Genomic DNA, 20,506 nt, shown 5'->3' with positions numbered 1-20,506 from the left:
GCGTGGACCCTGTCGCACAGGGGCCTTTTGGAGGAACTGCGGTGTGAGCCATGCCTGTCTCCTACAGTGAACAGTGAGGAGGTGGCGGAGGACGCCTCGAAGGACCCTTCCTGTCCCCTTGGACTGTGGCCACGACTCTGTGGCTCTGAGGTGGGCCGGAGTCGAGAAATGTTTGTTGAGGGGCAGAGCTGGGAACTGGCCGAGCGATCAGTGGTGGCTCGAGAGTTTCTTTCTAGGTGGGGCTCAGGAGAAAACTCTGGCCGCAAGGGCAGGCTCAGGGCTCGACCTGGCCGTATTGGGATGCCAAGCGCTTAGATGAAGTGAGAACATTCGTCACTATCAGGGGTTGGCAAACTGTGACCTTGGGCCAAACTGGCTCTTGGCCTATTTTCATCTGCCCTAGAGCTAAGAATGGCTTTTATATCTTAAAGCGTTATGAAGAAGAAGGATAAGCAGCAGCAGACCCCATGTGACCCCCCAAAGCCTCAAATATTTACTATCAGGCCCTTTCTCGGCGACTGAAGCTGACAGTGGAGATCCCAGGGTAGAAAGAAGGCGTAGGGCCTTCCGACCCCAGAGCTCAAAGACCCTGCCCTCTCTGGTCTCTTAGCAAGTTCCTTAGAGCAGGTGACAAAGGGCTGGAAGTCTGGAAATCCTTGGCCTCAAAACAGTCTCCTTTTACAGAAGGGGAAACTGAGGCCCACAGACACTCAGACGAAAGAACCCCCATGCGTATGCAATGCCTCCCGTGGACCTGAACCCAAAAGGGTTCAGTAAGTTTTAGCTATTCCCATCATTATTACTACTGTTTTTATGCCACCATAGAGTTGTAGAGTCAAAGGGTCCTTAGAAGCCAGTTAGAGCAGGTCTGAGAGTTTACAGATGAGGAACCTGAGGTTCAGAGAGGTTCAAGGGTTGCCCAGGGTCACACAGCCAGGCCAGGGCTGCGCGGTTCCCAGACCAAGCCTGCAGCCCTACGATTTTCTTCCCCGTGCTCGTGCCTCTCTCCCTGCCAGGCACCGCCCGCCCCGCCCCCCACGAGCCCATCGACACTTGCTGGCTCCCGGGTGGCCAAGGCGGACTACACTCTAATTTAGGACCAGCGACAGCTCCTGTGAGCAACCAGGGGATTCCCCAGCAAGAACCCCGCTCCCACCCCCAAATCCCCCAGCCCAGTTTTTCTGCCCAAACTAATATGCATGTGTGTGCGCGTGTGAGGATGTGTGCGCCTGGGAATGTGTAGGTGTGTCTGTGTGTCTGTGTGTGTCTGGGCGCAGGTGTGCGTATGTCTGAGTGTGTGTATATGTGTGTGGGGGTGTGTGTGTGAGCCCCCAGCCTAGCTGCTCACATTCACGCTCTCCCCTCCCAGTGCACCCACCCCCCAGTCTCAGAGCAGGACTAAGAGGTGGGCTCTCCGCCCATCAGAGCTGGAGGGAGGACCCTTCACAATCCCCGGGCCACTCTCCTCACTGACCCAAAGGGGAAGGTGGAGTCAGCCAGCGACACTAGCCAGACCCAGGCCTCCTGGACCCCCGCCAAAAGCCTTGACGCTCTCCCTGGGGGAAAAGGACAATGTATAAACTACTATTTATTGCACACCTACTATGTGCCGGACCCTTCCATTTACACCATGTCACTGCTTCTCCCCAGAGGCTCTATTCGGCAGCTTGGCTTTATTCTCACTTAACAGCTGAGCCAATTGGGGTGGGGGTGGGGGAGGCCAGTCACCTGGGCTGAAGGCAGAACTGGTGAGTAAAGCAGAGCAAGACCTGACCCTGGGCCTGTCCGACTCCAGAACCTTAATCACAACGTCCCCGTGACATTGCCTCTGGCCGCAGCACCGACCTCCGACCTCTGCGGGGTGAGTGCGCGGATTTTGAAGACCTCCAGGCCCAAAGGCCTTTCTCCGGAGAGCCTGCTCAGCCAGATGGTACCCCTCTTGAGGCCCCTCAGCTGGGAATGAGGGAAAGGAGCCCCTTCTACAAGGCACAGGGGTCTGGGGCCTTCAGTGTGGCCTTCAGTGGCCCAGGGAGATCGGCTGGCATCCAACAGAGAGATGTCCCCTCCCAGGAGGGTAACCACCGCCGGAAACGGACCATACTACAGCCCCCTGGTTCACCATCTGGACACCATCGAGAAGGTGACGCATGCGTGCATGAACACGGACACCCCCGTGCCTGTCACCCTCCCTCACAGCAGGTGCACATATGCACCCGCCCCTGCTTCTCCATCCCCCTTCATGGCACGTGGCAGGAAGCCTTCCACTCTACTCCCAAATCACAAAGAGCAGACACTGGGTGATGCCCAGACATGTTTAGGCTGCACCTAAAGCCAGAAACCAAAGCTTCTCGTTGGGACCAAACATGGTTTCTTATCCCCTGGGACTGCCAAAAGAAGAGAGGAGTGGACCAGAACACTACTCTGGGACCCTCTGACTCCAGAGGTACAGAGTGAAGTCTCTGTTTCCAGAGCTCAGCTCTAAGATTTTACCCCACTGCTCTGCCGTCAGAATGATCGTTAAGTTTCCACGCCAGGATCCCTGACACCTAGCATTCTGTGCTGGGACACTGGGGTCCGTTTCAATGTTGGCAGGTTCTCAGATTCTGAAATTCTGTTCTGAGCCCCTAAGATCCCATTTCCTCCCGTGTCAAGGTTGAAATTCTCCCTGGGTGACAGCCATGCCTCGCTGCCTTCCAGTGACCAGGATGAAAGATGTGCGTATGAATTATGTATTTCCAGGCATCTCTAAATTGCTCAGCAATTACAGAACACCAAAGGTCAGCTGCCTGGAGCAAGAATGTCCCCTTTGGCAGAGAAAAACAGCTGGATGGAAACTCACCAATGTACATAAAGACATTACCTCTTGCAGGGTAAGTGTAGGAGTGATTTTTTTTTTTTTCATTTTGTCTGTCTTTTCTTTTTTCCCCTACTGGCTGTGGTTTAAAGAAAGAGATGGAGAGCACATGAGTTTCGAGGTCAATGAGACTTGAGTTGGGATCTTGGCTTCATCACTAGCGCTGAGAAGGTGAGGAAGCCACTTATCTCCCCAAGCTGCAGGCTCCTCATCCATAAAATGGAATGAGCATGGTGGTCCCACTGCATGGGTTGTCTTAAAGGGTTTGCTCAAGGGGTGCCTGGGTGGCTCAGCTGGTTAAGCATCCAACTTTTGATCTCAGCTCAGGTCTTGGTCTCAGGGTTGTAAGTTTGGGCCCTGTGCTGGGTTCCATGCTGGGTATGGAGTCTTACTTTAAAAAAATTAAAAAAAAAAAAAGGGTTTGCTCCAGTAACGCACGTAAAATGCTTATTAGCACAGGGCTGGGCACCCTGCTGGGTCTCAACACAACCACAACTATTGCTAACTTCATGTTTGAGTCCACGCAGATAGCCAAGGCTTGGCTGAGAATATGGGGGTTCCGGAACATACTGGCATCATTGAAACCCTACTTCAGATGTCACTCCATAAATCAAGACCTCAGCAGGGCATGGCCCCTCTCTGAGGCTCCGTTTTCCCAACTTGTAAAATGGGCACAAGCATGCCGCTTCTCGAGGTCCCCCCCGGGCATCTAGCACCAGCAACTTTGCCTTACCATCGTGATGACCATTCCAGCTGCTCAATATACAGTGTTGTATTAGCTTCAGGTGAACGATAAGGTGATTCAGCACTTCCATACATCACCCAGTGCTCATGACGACAAATGCTCTCCTTCATCCCCATCTCCTGTTATGACCCCCTGCTGCCAGAGGGCTGGGGCGGGCCTGGGGCAGAAATCAGAACCGGGGGCAACACCTGCTCCATCAACTTATTCATGATTCTTCGTAAGGACAGACCTCACCAGTCTCAACATTAATAGGCTGTTGCTGTCATGATGGCTTTAAATTTAGACAAAGAGCCCCCACATAAACACGCATCCGCCCACGCACCCCCAGGAATAAATCTTCCCCTAGGGAGGAGAGAGGGAGGTCTGTCTCCTTATATCCTGGGAGGGAGAGGGAAGCAGGGGAGCAGTCAGGCCCCTGGAGGCAGGGAAGCTCCTGTCCTCCCCGCCCAGACCTCCAGACAGCAAGTCAGGGCACTCAGATGCTCAGCCCCCGGGGTGCTCAGGGGCAGGTTAGCACAATGAAGGAGCAGACCAGATGACCACTAAGGTCCGTGGGTTCGAATCCGGGCGCCCGAGGACAGGTGGGGTGTCCTGGGTGAAATCTGCAGCCTGTCTGAGCTGGGGCTCCCTCGCCTGTAAATGAAATGGTCACAGGGCCCTCTCCCTGGGCGTGCTCCCCGCGTGGTCCCGTGAGACCCTGCACTTGGTTTATGGCTCTGCGGCCGCCATCTTGAAATTCTTCACAATTACTGAACAGGGAAGCATCCGCATTTTGCAGGAGACCCTGCAAATTACGTAGCTGGTCCTGGGTGGCTGTGAAGGTGGAATTAGGCTCAGGACTGAAGCCCCAAGCCCAGTGCAAGCGGCAGGTGAAGATTCAGATTCAACTCTGGTCTCTCACTCCCCTTCCTTCTCCTCCCCAACCTTTCAAGCTCCTTCTATGCGTATGTGTCCCAAGGCAAGTGGATTATCCTTTGGAAAACACAAAGACTACCTAAAATGTCTTCAGGTTCCTACTTACTGCCCCCCTCCCATTCAAACAACAATTCACTCATTCATTGATTCAATACTCCCTGAGCGCCAGCCACCTGACAAGCCAAGGTTTGCCCCCCAGGCCTGACCCAAACCAGGGGATCTATCTATGGTGAGAGCTTATCCTGCAGGAACTTCACAAATGCATCACCTCTGGGGAAAATTTCTCCTTCCTCACCTCAAGAGACCTCTGCTCTGAGCCACAGAAGCCCAATACGCTCCCTCAAAACCCACCATCTGGGGGTGCAACATGTTTTCATTTCTTCATCCGGCAAGCATTTATTGTGTACGTGTTGTATTGCCAGGTGCTATGGCGACCCCCCTGAAGAAGATGGGGCCTCTACCATGAGGAAGAGAACACCCTGATTTTTTAGCTTTTATACTCTTGGGGTCTGGCGTGGGGGGAGGTGTGAAATAGGTGATGGGGATTAAAGAGTACAGTTACCATGGGGAGCACAGAGTAATGTATAGAATTTTTGTTTTTGTTTTTGTTTTTTTTTAAAGATTTTATTTATTTATTTGAGAGAGAGAGAATGAGAAAGAGCGAGTACATGAGAGGGGGGAGGGTCAGAGGGAGAAGCAGACTCCCTGCTGAGCAGGGAGCCCGGTGCGGGACTCGATCCAGGGACTCCAGGATCATGACCTGAGCCGAAGGCAGTCGCTTAACCAACTGAGCCACCCAGGCGCCCTAATGTATAGAATTTTTGAATCACTGTATTGCCCACCTCAAACTAACACTGTATGTTAACGCTACTAGAATTAAAATTATTAAAAATAAAATAAAATCTTGGGGTCTATGTTGGCTTCAAGTACTAACAATGACACTTCATTAGCTTCCAGACCTTGTAATGCATAATTTCAAATGCTCATAGTTTTGTAAGGTGGGTACTATTCTCTCCATTGTACAGATGAGAAACTGAGGCTTGGGTAGGTCAAGGGACTCACTCAAGGTCACTAAGCTCACAAGAGGCAGAGCTGGGATTTCAGCCCAGGGCTCTGTGGCTCCAAAGGGCTTTTGGTGACACCACCGCCTCTTGGATAGAAGTTTATCTTCCCCCAAAGGGAACATGCACTCCTCAGGGCTGGGGACCCTGCCTCAGAGTCTTCTCATGTCCGTGGCTGACTTGTAGCTTGGGACACGGAACCTTCCAGCAAGTCCCGATTGAGTGTTTGGAGCACACCATTTCTGAAGGAATCCCAAATACAAACGCCAGCCCCATCAGCCAAAGCTTTTCTGTGCTACTCGAACAGTAAGTTGGTTCCCGAAGTCTCCGGAATCAGGGAAAGGAAGCCATTCAAGGCCAGAGAGCCACAGGCTGTAAGCCAGGTGGGACTGTAGCTTTAGGTCCCATCTGGGATCTGATGTGGCCTTTTGATCCAATTCAGTTAGGCAACTCAGTGCTTCCATGTGATCCTCAGGGTACAAAGCAGGGGTTCTCAAGCTGGAGCGAGCACGGAAATCCTCTGGAGGGCACTGGGCCCTGCCCCCAGAGCTCCTGATTCAGCAGGCCCGGGGCGCAGAGCCTGACAACATGCGTTTCTTTTTTTTTTAAGATTTTATTTTTATTATTTATTTGAGAGAGCAAGAGCAAGCATGGGGAGGGAGAAGGACAAGCGGACTCTGCACTGAGGGCTGAGCCCGACACAGGGACTTGATCCCAGGACCCTGAGATCATGACCTGAGCCGATATCAAGAGTCAGACGCTCAACCGACTAAGACACCCAGGCGTCCCGTTGCCTTTTTTTTTTTTTTAACAAGAGAATCTGCATACAGTAGGTAAAAACCACACATCTTAAGTGCACAGGAGTCCTATGGAATCATATATACACGTGTCCACATTCATGTGACCCCACCCAGATCAAGACCTAGGACATTCCCCGCACCCCAGAGAGGATCCTTCATGCCCCCTCTCTAGCAGCAGTCGCCTGGTCTATCACGATACCTCAGTTTGGCATGTTCTTGAGCCTCGTGAAGGGCTGAACAATGCGGAACAGAAGAAGACAGCCCTTCACATTTAAACCCACTTGACCCTCACAAAAATCCCTCCCCCTCCTCAAAAAAGGTACTATGATGATCTCCATGGTACAGATGAGGAGTCAGAGGCCCAGAGAGGTCCTGTAACTTGCCCAAGATCACACAGCTAGGATGTAGGAGGCAGAGCCAGGATGGGAACCCGAGTAGTCTGGCTCCACTCCCTGTATTTACTGCTTTTATAATACACAGTGAGTGTGTGCCCAGTAAATGTAATCACAGTGACTTCTACCAAGCCAGGTACACTAGATATATAATATATACGTAATATATATAATATGCGTGTGCGTGTACAATACGTACATATATATATATACAGACATATACATGCACACACACACTATGTAGCACAGCTACTTGTAAATATTAGCACCGTCCCCTTTTATGGAGGGCAAACTGAGGCTCAGAGCAGCTGAGAATGCACATCCAAGGTCACGGGCCTCTAGAGTGGCACAGCGGGGATGGAGTACGCCTGTTTGCCAACGTCATGCTTTTGACCACTGACGTCACCAGCCCCCTGCCAGCTTCGCGTAAGCGGCAGCACCAGGACTAGAACCCAACAAACTGCACTTCCGTTAAAACTGCAGTGAGATACCACAGCATGTCCACTAGAAGGGCTCCAACACGTAACCCAACAATCCAAGTGCCGGAGGGGATACAGAGCGAAGGGCATGCTCACGCATCCACGGGGCGATGCAAAAGGGGATACGGACACTCGGGCAGGCAGTTTGATGGTTTCTTAGAAAATTAAATGTCCACGTACCATATGACCCAGCAATCTCACTCCCTGGTACTGCCCCAGGAGAAAGGAGAACCCGTGCTCACACGAAAACCTGTATGCAAATGTCGATAGCAGCTTCAATGTCATTGCTGAAAATAAAAACCACCCAAATGTCCTTCCAGGGTAAAGGGACACCCTCTGAGGCATTTATACAAATGGGAGTATTACTTGGCCATTAAAAGGGATCAACTACTAGGGCGCCTGGGTGGCTCAGTTGGTTAAGCGGCTGCCTTCAGCCCAGGTCATGATCCCGGGGTCCTGGGATCGAGCCCCATGTTGGGCTCCCTGCTCCGCAGAGAGCCTGCTTCTCCCTCTCCCTCTGCCCGCCTCTCTGCTTACTTGTGCTATCTCTCTGTCAAATAAAATAAATAAAATCTTTAAAAAAAGGGGGGGATCAACTACTGATACATGCAATGGCATTGATGAATCTCAAGGCATTATGCTGGGTGGAAGGAGCCAGACTCAAAAGGCTGTATGATTCCATTTATAGGACATTCTAGAAAAAGCCAAAGGCAAAGAGATTGGTCGTTGCCAGGGGCTAGGATGGGGGGGGGCGGGTGGAATGACTACAAAGGAGCACAGAGAAATTTTGAAGGTGATGAACTCCGGAGGTGGTTACGTGGCTGAATGCATTTGTTAAAAATTGCAGAACTATAAACTACCATGGGCGAATTTTACTGTAGGTAAATTATACTCAAAAAACTGTGCTTTTTCCTGCTATGCTGGCTGAGCTCCGAAGGAAGGGAGGCTTCCAAGAGAATCAACACCTGCTCTCTTCTCGTCCTGGAGCCCCTGGGATGCTCACCTGGAGGGAAGGGAGGGCTCAGCCAGGGGCAGGGACAGCTCCCATGAGCACCTGGGTGCCCACATGATCCTCCTCTCCATCGCCCGCTCTGCTCCGAGAGAAGGAACAGTCAGGGTTATTTTTGCTCTGAGAAGTACCAGCCATAGGGTACTTTCTCCACAGGCAGCCACCACCCCCTGCTGTGTTTACATAAAAACACATTTGCCCAGGGTTTTGTTTTTACATTTGCCTTAGCAGCCTGGATTCTATTAAACATGGGGAGGTCTGATTATCTGGCTGCAGGCAGCTGATGGGAGAGGGCACAGGCTGAAGGCAGGTGGTTCAGGCTCGAGCTCCCTCCCAGTCCCATGGAGCCCTGGGGTCTCCGTGCAGAGGGGACTAAAGTGCTCACTGCGCTCCCTCGTGCACACACCAGCCATTTCTCAACCTTGGCATCTGGGGCTGGATGAGCCGTTGTTGTGGGGGGAGGAGGGGACTGCCCTAGGCATTGCAAGATGTTTATAAGCATCCCCGCTTCTGCCTACCAGCGCCCCTCTGCTAGTCACGACAATCAAACAAGTCTCTAGACATTGCCAAATGTCTCCTGGGGGGCAAAACTGACCCCCAGTTAAGAATCACCAGTGCACACACAAAGAGTCACAGACACCAGGTTGGCTCGGCATCCCTCTACTGTCCAAGACCCACCTAAGGAGACAGCTGCCCCTTTCTCTGTCACGTCTGCATCCCCGACTCCTTCCACAGTGCCTGACACATTCGTATCTTAGAGGCTCAAAGCCATTTGTGGGATGGGCTACCCACCGCAGCAGGACTGATGCCCGTGGTCACCAGCTGCCTTGGTTTGGAGGACACGGTCCAGGCCATGTATGTATCTGAACCCTGTGCCAGGCGGTTCCCACATCACTGTAACCAGCCCCGGGACGGAGGTCCATGACTGCCCCCATTGGACAGGTCAGGAAACCGAGGCAAGTGTGAGGAACCTGAGGCACTCGGCTAGTGGGTGCTAGAGTTGGATCTTGAGCCTACAAATGTCTGACACCAGCACCCAATCTCTTCATCATCAAACTCTACTTAAGGCAACTGTAGCCTTAAATATTTTTTAAGGACGAGATGGAGAATAAATAGTGACAAAAATTCTCTGCTTAGCAAAGCTCTACTCAGCCTTCCCTGAACTTGTCTTCAAGTAGGCGTCTCTACATTGTCCAATTTTAGCAAGAATCCTGTCAAGTCAGCTTAGCAGAATCCCCATCCTCCGTGGCTGATCACCTTCAATACCTCATCGGGTTCCTCATCTCTTGCCACCGCCCAGGTAATGTCTGATCACCGGGCCCATCTGTAGCACGAATCCTGTTGGGTCGGGGTAGCCAGAATCCTGCCCTATTCCTGACGTTTCCCAGTCTCCCACCGACTGACCGCCCCCCACCCCCGGTTTTGGCTCTAAGTTCCCATTTGCCCATGTGGGATTCAGAGTTGAGCTGGTTCTATCCATGTGTCTCTTTCCCCTTATTGCCACAGTCTTGGATAAAATCTGCTTTTATCCCTTCAACTACCACTCAGCTCTGGGGAGGGAATGTGATCAGAAGGCAGACACCCTCCCAAGATTACTGCAGTCAGGAAGTATGGACTTCGGAGGAAGACAGACCCGCGTCCAAACTCCGCTGGGTGACTTAACCAGCTCTGTGAACTTGGGTGAGGGACTGAGCATCGATTTTTGTCATCTATAAAATGGGGACCATAACAATAATGCAGCCCAGGATTTCTGGAATGGTTAAATGAGACAGAGCTGCAAAGGGGTTTGCTAGAGCCTGGAAAACAGCCCGTGCACCATAAATATTGGTTGGATGAGTGTGCAGATAGGCTCAGGGGAGAACGGCCCCAGCGAAGGTGGAAACCAGAGGTAGAAGTGAGTTCATCCCATCAACCAGCAAGGCAAGAGTGTTCAAATCCCAGACAGTCCCCAACACACACACACACACACACACACACACACACACACACACACACAAACCCACCCACACAGTGAGCCAGAAGCCAGCTATTCCTCAGTGGCCTCCTGCTCATCTGATTGGACCAAGTGAAGGTCCACAGGCTGTGAGGCTGGGTGAGAGGCCCACCCCGGCCCCTCTGCAGAGGCGTCAGAAGGCTGCTGACCCCTTGGAAATGGCAGAGCCTAATTCAGCATCTTTTGACCCTTTCTATACAGACAGGCCAAACCCCAGAGACTCTGACCTGGTCTCAGCTGAGACTGCTCTTCTGGGAACCACGGAAAGGCACCACTGTCCCTCCCAGGCCTGCCCACAGGCCAGGACAAAGGCAGGGGTGGGGTGGGGTGGGGGTGGGAGCTCCCGGCCATCAGTCATGGAAGGTTCCGCTTCTCCTCGTTAATTCAAGAGCATCCATGGCTCCTGCTGAGCAGCTGAAGAGCTCTCTGGAACCTCTTTTCAACTGAAAACAGTAATTTGTAAGAGCTCACAATGCAAGCAGCAGACGGGATGCCCAGTTGAGCCCCAGGCGCAGCCGGCCTTTCTCACAGCCCGGGCTCCGTGGAGCCTCTCTGAGGCTCGGCAGCTGCCACGGGCCGGCGGGAGGGTCTGGGACGGGAGGGGAGCCCACGTCAACAGCTCCCCGGGATAAGCTGGGGTGCTTACCGTGAGGGGGCAGCAAGCCTATCATGCCCGGAGTATTCGTTTCCTAGGGCTGCTCTCACAAATGACCACCCTGCGGGCCGTAAGACAACAGAAATTCATCCTCTCCCAGATCCCGAGGCCAGAAGACCAAAATCCAGGTGTCGGCAGGGCTGGTTCCTTCTAGAAGTTCTGAGGGAACATCCGTTCTGTGCCTGCTTCCTAACTTCGGCTGGCTTCTGGCAATCTCTGGCGTTCCTTGGCTTGTAGGTGCGTCAATCCAGTCTCTGTCTCCATCTCCATGTGTGTCCTCTTCGGGTGTCTGTCTGTTTCCTCTTCTTAGAAGAACACCAGTCACTGGGTTGGGGCCCACTTGATTCCAGTAGCACTTCGTCTTAACTCATTCTACCTAGTTCCACCTAATGTCCAATTCTGAGGTTCCTGATGGACACGCATGGCGGGGGGACACTATTCAATGCAGTCTACACTGTACTGAATTCCACTTCTGCCACTTGATGCTGTGTGATGGAAGACAAGTGACTTAACCTCTCTGAGCCTATGTCCTCATCTTTAAATAGGAATAATTTTAAGACTGTTGTGATGGCTAGACCATGAGGCACTACAGCAAGGGGTTACGAGCAAAGACTCTGGAGCTGGATGACCTGCCACCTACTTGCTGTGTGACTCTGGCCAGGTCGCCTAACCTCTCTGGTTATCCACTCCCCTGTCTATAAAATGAGGAGGTTAAAAGAGATCATGGTCCTCCTCCCCCTCCCATAGTCCCAAGTTCTTAAAGATCCCTAAAGGTACCACAGAGGTCGAAGGGACCTCTTAGGATTTCCAAAACCCTAGAAATTACACATCAACAATGGTACAACTCCATGTTTGGGGGCTGGAATTGGATTGACTTAGTGCTACATTCCATCCTTTCTCAAGACAGGCAGAATTCCTCATCAAGAATTATCCTTGTAGGGGGGCCTAGGTGACGCAGTGGTTCAAGCGTCTGACTCTTGGTCTCCCCTCAGGTTGTGATCTCAGGGTCATGAGATCAAGCCCCACATCGGGCTCCACACTCAGCAGGGAGTCTGCTTATGACTCTCTCCCACTCTTCCTCTGCCCCTCTCCCTGCTCTCTTTCTCGCTAAAATAAATCAATCAATCTTAAAAAATATTGATCAGCGTCTCTGATAGTTTTTTTTAATATAGTGAAAAAAAATTCTTACTTAAAATCATGCAGTTTGTTTAAGAAACAAAAATCTTTCTGGTCACAGAAGGGACAAGTAATAAGAACATTCTCAGGGCTGGAGAGGTTTGGGCTCCACGGGGTCAGCCCAGATCAGCTCATAATAAATGACAACAGCTCTGTTATGGAATGCTCACTTGATGCCAGACGCTATTTTCACTCCCGTCCACCTTGTCTCTCATTTACCCACAAGATAACCCTATGAGGTACGTATTCTTCTTACCTTTATTTTACGGTTGAACAAACTAAGGCCCAGAGAGGGACAGTGAGTCGCCCAAGGTCACACAGCTGGTTAGGAGCTAGGTGGAGATCTGAATTCAGGTCTGAAACTCTCTTAAGCAAGCTGTTCAACCATGAAACTATTAAAGCTCAGCTAACTGTAAGCTCTAGAGCAGAGAAATACAACGTCAGCCATATGCAGAACCAAAAATGTTCAAGCAGCCACATCAAAAAGGAAAAACAGCAGAAATTAGCTTTAATCATGTCCTTTAGTGGAGCCCCCAAATCGAGAATATTGCCATGCCAGCACGAAATAAATACAAACGTTATTATTAACAACGTATTTTACATTCTTTTCTCCACACGAAGACCCCCAAATCTGGTGTGTGTCTTACAACCTACAGCACAGCTCGGATCAGACTAGCCCCATCTCGACTGCTCAGTAGGCGAGCGGGGCTAGTGGCCCCACAAAGGATGGTGTAGCTCAGCAGATCCGGAGATCTGTCTGTGAGTTTGCAGAGCTGGAAAAAATATCTAGATGCAGCTGACTCCAAATCAAGAAACATCCCTGCTGCCTCGTTAGGTGGGAGGCGAGGGAAGTGGCAAACTGTCCCTAGCATCCAGACTGTCCAGGTACCAGGCATGCTGTGTGCCCCAGAGCTCCAGCCGCCCCCGTGTTACCCACTCCAACCCTGCGGGCAGCCCCAGGCCACTCGGCTGAGGGCCTGCCCGGGGCGGACTGAGCTCAGCTTGCTTGGGGGCCCATATGGGCTCGTGTGGACCCAGCCCGGGCACCCTATGGATCCGAAACCACCCTGCAGGGACGACTGAAACCGCTTCTGCAGGCCAACGGGACCGGCCGCCCATGCCTGGCTTTGGACCCCAGCTCGGCCACTCCTGCCTGGGAGAGCGTGCCCTGCTCTCTAAGACGGGGGTCATCATAATATCTCCTCCCTCACAGGGTTGGCAGGAGGGCCCCATGAGGAACTCTAAGAATCGCCTTTATCTGGGGTGCCTGGGTGGCTCAGTCGGTTAAGCATCTGGCTCTTGATCTCAGCTCAGGTTGTGATCTCGGCGTCGTGGGATTGAGCCCCGCCATCGGGCTCCACGCTCAGCAGGGAATCTGCTTGAGATTCTCTCTTTCTCCCTCTCCCTCTGCCCCTCCCCCTGCTCAAGCTCTCTCTCAAATACATAAATAAATCTTAAAAAACAAAAAAGAACCACCTTTATCTCTTCAACACTTATGTCAAACACTGAATGTGTTCCAGAGACGTGCCATTTTACGGGTAGGGAAGCCGAGGCTCTGAGAGATGAAATCACTTGCCCAGCATCACCCAGCTAGCAGAGGCCGGATCCAATGACAACAGAGCCGTGCTCACAGAGGGGCTGCGAGGATTAAACCAATTAGTACATTAAATGAAAGCACTTCGAAGTGTGCTGGGCATCTTGTGGGCTCAGTACTGGGTTTTTGCTCTGTCATCGCCACTGTCACCATCACCATTTATATCCTTGTCACCATCACAGTCATCATCGTCGCTGTCAACATTGTCACCATCATTACTGTCATCATCATCACCACCATCATCATTGTCGTCACTGTCAACATTGTCATCAGTCACCATCATCACCATCATCACTGTCATCACCATCACTGTCACCATCACCATCATCTTCATCACCATCGTCATCATCACCGTCATCGTCATCAGTCATCACTGTCAACATCATCACCACCATCACCATTGTCATCACCGCCATCATCACTATCATTGTCATTGTCATCGTCACTGTCATCAGTCACCATCACCACTGTCACTGTCAACATTGTCATCACCGTCATCATGTCATCACTGTCAACACCACCATTACCACCACCACCATTGTCATCACCACCACTGTCATCACCATCGTCATTGTCATCATCACTGTCAACATCACCATCACCATCACCATCGTCATCACCATCATCATTGTCATCATCACTGTCATCATCAGTCACCATCATCCCCACTGTCACTGTCAACATTGTCATCATCACCATCGTTATCACCATCATTACTGTCACCATCACCATCGTCATCACTGTCAACATCGTCATCATCACCACCATCATCATCACTGTCACCATCACCATTGATATTATTACTCTCATCCTCATATTCCCCACGTATTGTGAGCACAAAGCAGTGTTGGGCACAGAGGTGCAGGGCCCAAATTGACTTAAATCCAATCAATAACACACAAAAATAAAGGTAAGGCTGAAAGAGGAGTCTTATTTGGGACAGACACACACACACACACACACACACACACACACACACACACACACACACCTCTCTACACCCAGGACATTTTCTTTGGCCAAAGAACACTGGCAGCACACAGCTTTGAGCATGCCTGGGGGGAGAGAAAACTAAGTCAGCCACCACAGGTCCTGTGCAGTTTATTTTTTCCTTCCCAGCACAAGAAGGCTCAAGGAGCACAGCCTCCATCTTCGGCTTCTTGGCCACCCACGGGGGAAGCTGCCAAGTGAAATAACCTCCCTCAGGTCTTTAATGGTCTGTTCAACAGAGGGGGTCTTGTTTGGGGTGGTCTATTTATTTATTGTTAGCACTGCCAGCCCAGTTTATATAGAGTCACTGCAGGTCAAGCTCTGGGTAGAACCAAAGACACCCTCTCTGGGGCGGACCTTCCCCAGCCTCTCGGCGACTCCTTCATTCCTCCATCTGGACCCCGCAACATTTACCAGCCAGGTGTCCTACCCCCCACAACTTGCTGTTCTTCTCACTCACTCTGTAAAGTCAGTGACACCCTGGTGGCCACGGATTTAGGTCCAGATGTTTGGGTGTTAGCAGGGCCTTCCTGAAGCTCAAGGCTCTGAGTGGGTGGGGCCGGCAAGAGCAGAGACTAGAGTAAGAGAAGGGAAACAATTTTAGCACCACTCAAATCGTTACATGGAAGCCTCCCACTCCTTGTTTACACTGGCCTTTCAAGCTTGACATTTCTGGCAAGACCTGTGGACAAACCCAACTGCACAATTTTGGGTTCTCCACAGAGCTAGAGAAATTCCCTAGAACACTGGACCTGGGACATTTATTCCACAAGTTTTATTAAGCATGTACTATACACCAGAAGGGTTGCTAGGTAATGAGGTAGAGGAGAGAATGATAGATAGCCCCCGTTTCATGTATCTTACATGATAGGGGACTAGAAGCTTGATTTCATTAGCTCAATATTCCCCCTGGATATCAAAATCATCCCAATTTTTTTTAAAAGCTTTTATTTATTTATTTGAGAGAGTGTGTAAGCATGAGCAGGGGGAGGGGCAGAGGAAGAGGGAGAGAGAATTTCAAGCAGACTCCCCACTGAATGGGGAACCTGACATGGGGCTTGATACCACCACCCTAAGATCACAACCTGAGCTGAAACCAAGAGTCAGACGCTTAAGGGACTGAGCCACCCAGATGCCCCAGAATCATTACTATCTTAAAGTAGCATTTACTGAGCCCAGCTCCTGTGTTAAATGCTTAAATTACACAAGGTCATTACTGCAACAACGCCATGAGATGGGTACCACTCACATTATCCCCATTTGACAGATGAGAAAACTGAGGCACAGTAGGTTGACAGACTTACCCCACCTCATTCATTGAGAAATTGGGAGAAATGGGACTTGTACCTGGAAGCCTAAGGCTCTAGAAGCACACGGAGGGGCATCCAACCCAGTCCTGGGGTGAGAAATCCGGCAGTGACCCGAGACGTGCAGGTGTGCCTAGCAAAGGAGCTGGGGACAGAAGGAAAGGACAGTTGGAGGAGATGTGGAGAAGCCGACCCAGGGAGGGTAAGGCACTTACCTGAGGGCCTGAGTCAAAAGTGGCAGAGCCTGATCAGGCCCCAAGACTTGTGCCTCGAGTCCCATGTTTCTGTTCCCTTTTTATACCCTTGACCTCATGAGCCCTGCTCTCTAACCAGCTAAGCTAAACCAGGGCTCAGCAGGGGCCCAAAATAGCTACAGCTTCCAGGCAAAATTAGTGCCGAGTCAATCTTGCCCCATTCATCACTCCGACTCCAACCTTGTTATTTTCAGGTCACACGGCACTGGGAACGAGAGAGAGACAAAGACAGACAGACAGAGATGTTCCTTCAATCCTATTGCATTGCTAGGTCTCTAATGGAAAATCTGTCATTTCTTTGTCTTAGAAAGGTGTCGAGGGGCACCTGCGTGGCTCAGTCATTGGGCGTCTGCCTTCGGCTCGGGTCGTGATCCCAGGATCCTGGGATCGAGCCCCGCATCGGGCTCCCTGCTCGGCGGGAGGCCTGCTTCTCCCTCTCCCACTCTCCCTGCTTGTGTTCCTGCTCTCACTCTCTCTCTCTCTGTCAAATAAATAAATAAAATCTTTAAAAAAAAGAAAGGTGTCGAGACACCTGGCTGATTGCAACCCCAGCATCCTTTTTTACCCCACACTTTCTTCTTCTAGCATCAATTCCCTACAGAACCCACACGTCCTCCAGTTAGTGTGGTTTGAGTAAGGCTAATTCTAGATTCAGCTCCAAAGATGGGCCCTGACTGGCCGAAGCCAACCAGCATAGCCTGCCTCCCTCTCTCACCACTGACTGATTCAGAAACAGGCAGGTAACCTAATTAGAACCAACAAGACTGGCTGGCAGAGGCCCTGGTGCTCAATGGATTAGGGCATCTAGGAGAAGTGATCTTGGGTTCCTGGGGACATCTTGCTATTATCAGAGCACCAAGGACAAGGGAAATGTAGAGATGCAGAGAAGCTAGGATCTGATAGTCTTTGTTTGAGCCTGGATCAAGCCACACCTGAAGCATGAAAGATACTTGTGGATTTGGTGTCTATGAGCCAAAATAATTACTCTCTTCTTAGAAAGTCCGCCTGAGCTTTTTTTTTTTCCACTTTCTACATTAAAAAGTCTTACCTGAGTCAGAGCTGTTGCAGAAATCCCCCACCCAAGGTTTGTGAAAATCTGTGGTCTAGGCTGTGGGAAGCAGAAATCGAGGATAGAATTACAGTTGAGACGGAGGAGCTTCCCGACACAAAGATTTGGGATGATCAGGAGCCCAAGAGGTAGAACATGCTCTGCAGAGAATTTAAATGCAGCCCATGGCTTCCTCAAGAAAGAATAATTACAGTAGCAGTTTTTGTCTCTTAAATATCTGGCTGTTGTATTTTGTGCCTTATCTAATCTGGTCATTCTCATCTCTTGATGAGGTAGGGGTGAATATTCCCATTTACAGAAGAGCAAACTGAGACCCAGGGAGAAGTAGCACACCCAAGGCACAGAGTGACCAGACAGTGGAACCGGGCTTGGAACCCAGGTGGGTCTGACAGGGATACACTCCCCCCCCCCCCACATCACAACCTCCCTGATAGCAGGTGCACGGGGAGATGCTGTTTACCCTCCAGTGGATGGGATTTAATGTCTGTGCTTGTGAACAAATGACAAAGTGTGATTTTCACCAGGACCATATTCTCCACTTAACCTTGGCAGGATCCCAAGGGCAATCAACACTCCCCCAGAACGGCTGAAGCGGACAGATGACTTTGCTTAGGAGCAAGGGCCCTAACAGAATTGCAGTGCATGAATGTCCTGGGTGCTCATTCCCGCGGCAAGCCACAAGATTCATGAGCTGTCTTCATCCTGATACTGCCAAGATCAGGGTCATTCAACGGGAGCCCCACAAGCCTCCAAAGCAGGGGCCATGTCGATTCCTTTGTACAAATGAGGAAGTTGAGAGGTGAAGTCACGGATTCAATATTACAGAGCTGGTGCAGGATTCAAATAAAGACAACTTTCCAGGACCCCAGTGTTCCCCCAAGGTGTGGATCCAGCAGCCTTGGCATGAGAGGAGATTCCAGCGTTAAGTAACATCCGACACAAAGTGAGAAAGTTACTCCTTTTTAGTTTTCTTTCAATGTCTCCGATTACATCAGAAACAAAGGCTCACTTTGGTGCTAATAATTCTTTAATGCCTCGCCTCCGTGATGTTCACCAATCTGCCATGAAGACAAAGAGAAGCCTCAGGGGTGTGGCCCCAGGCTGGTGACAATATCTGGCTAGAATTGATCAACCCTGTTTTGCTTTTGTAGCATTTAGAGTGATTAACCTCTACTTCGGGAAAGTCCTATTGATTTCATATTTGCAGGTAAGTTAACTCCTTCAATAAGTAGTTTTCAGTTATAAAAAAAAGGTAAGTCAATTCAAAGAAAAGCATGCAAATGTGGCAAAAATCTCAAAGGTGGTGTGCTGGTAAGTTTGGGAGAAATCACTACACACTCAGCTGAACCCAAACTTCTGCCTTTACCAACTCACTACACAGGGTGGAAAGACTTCCAACGCAGAACGAGCCCCAACTGAAAAAGAGAGTGGCCCCACTTTCCTTCTCCGTCTGCCCTGGTGTCCCACCCACCCTAAACCACCAGGTCAGATGACGCTCTCTTGGGCCAGGACGGGAGGGACCCTTGTACCTCCTTGTCTCATAATCCCAATTACCAGCGCAGCACAGAGATAGAGAATGGATCTTCTGGAAGGAAAGCTGAGGTGGGCAGGGAAGGCATTCCTAAGGTTCGCTCCAGGCCAGAGAGCCAGGGTATCTACTGAATCTAAACGTCCACCTGCCCTATGATCCCACAATGCCACTCCCAGGCATACACCTAAGAGAAAGGAGGGCTTGTATCTACCGCAAGACTTGTACAAGAACATTCCTAGCAGCTCTGATCATTATGGCCCCAAGCTAGAGAAACACCCCACATGTCCTTCAGCAGGAGAGCGGGTGAACTTGAACTGCTGATACGTGTTAACAACGTGGGTAAATCTCAGACATAACGTGGAGCTAAGGAAGCATGCACAAGAGAAAAGCACCACGTGATGCTATTTATATGAAGTTCAAGGACAGGCAAACTAATCTTTGATGACAGAAATCAGAGAGGCGGTTTACCCCTGAGGGGTATCAATTAGGAAGTAACTTTCTGGGGGATGAGACTATTCTATATCTTGACCTTGGCAATGGTGACACGGTTCTATATGTTTGTAATATGTATTGACATCTTACTTTACTGTATGTAGATTGTACTTCCATAAAAAGTTCAATCCCCCTCCCCCGAAAATCGGGGGTTAAACAACACTATAAAAGATCACAATGGCAACGCCAACCACTCCCTCACTGGGACTGGGAGTAACCCCACTGGGATGTCACACAGGCTAGCCTTAATGTCACCATGTATCATTCATTCATTCAATCCCGCTGGGAAGCCACGCCTACATTCACAAGCTCTCAAGACATACTTTATGCTCTTAGTTAGTACCTATTATTTTTTTTCTCTATGCTTAGTGAATTCACTTCCTAGGGCTGCAGTAACAAACACAGCAGCTTAAAACGACACAAATTCATTCTATTAGAGTTCTAGAGATCAGAAGTCTAAAAGCAAGGTGTCCACAGGGCTGGCTCCTCTGGAGGCTCTCGTGGAGACTTTACTTCCTTGCTATCCCAGCTTCCAGAGGGCCGCCGGCATTCCTTGGCTCATGGCCCCTTCCTGCCATCCGCCTGACCTCTTGCAACATCACATCTCCTTCCCTGACTCTAACCCTCCCGCCCCCATCTTCTAAGGACCCTTGAGAGGACACTGGGCCCTTCCAGATAACCCAGGATAATGTCCCCATCTCGAGATCCTTAACCTCATCACATCTGCCAAGCCCCTGTCCCCATGTCCAGTAGCATGTTCATGGGTTCAAGGGATTAGATCACGGACATCATTGAAGGGGGGAGCTTTATTCAGCGGACCCCACTTAGAAGAGCAGAGACTTTTGAAGAGCATAGATTTTGGAATCAGGTCAGACCCATCTGGGTTCAGATGCCTGTCCTACCACTTATCAGGTTCACGTCCTTGGGGGTGTCACTCAGTTTCTCTTGAAGGCGTTTGCCTGCCTATACAATGGGGTATCACTACACTGCCTTTGGGTTGCTGCGAGGACAGGTGATGAGTGAGGCAGTTGGCGTGGAGTCTGGCTCACTGGAAGCGCTTGGTAAGGAGGCTGTGCATATTCAGTGATATTCAATGAATGAATGATTTTTTTTATTCGCAGTACTCACCACGGTGAGTGTAGTCACCATCTGTCACCTTACAACGGTATTACAATATCCCTTACTGCATT

The 20,506-nt window shown here is 50.5% G+C and overlaps 1 protein-coding gene across 6 annotated transcripts in view; it reads right to left on the bottom strand.

Annotated features, from left to right (window-relative positions):
- The window catches only part of WSCD2 (WSC domain containing 2), a 116,899-nt gene that overhangs the window by 62,612 nt on the left and 33,781 nt on the right, over positions 1-20,506 (bottom strand). The window contains exon 1 of one of the 6 annotated variants that reach the window (XM_036116703.2): positions 15,124-15,238. The exons of the other annotated variants lie outside the window; for them this stretch is intronic. The gene's annotated coding sequence lies outside the window, so the exon portion shown is untranslated. Of the gene's footprint in view, positions 1-15,123; positions 15,239-20,506 lie in introns of those variants that run through there. 6 annotated transcript variants of the gene reach the window in all.

The sequence above is a fragment of the Halichoerus grypus genome, chromosome 13 (assembly GCF_964656455.1).
Source record: "Halichoerus grypus chromosome 13, mHalGry1.hap1.1, whole genome shotgun sequence".
Taxonomy (NCBI): Eukaryota; Metazoa; Chordata; class Mammalia; order Carnivora; family Phocidae; genus Halichoerus; species Halichoerus grypus.
This window is presented reverse-complemented; position numbering and strand designations above follow the sequence as displayed.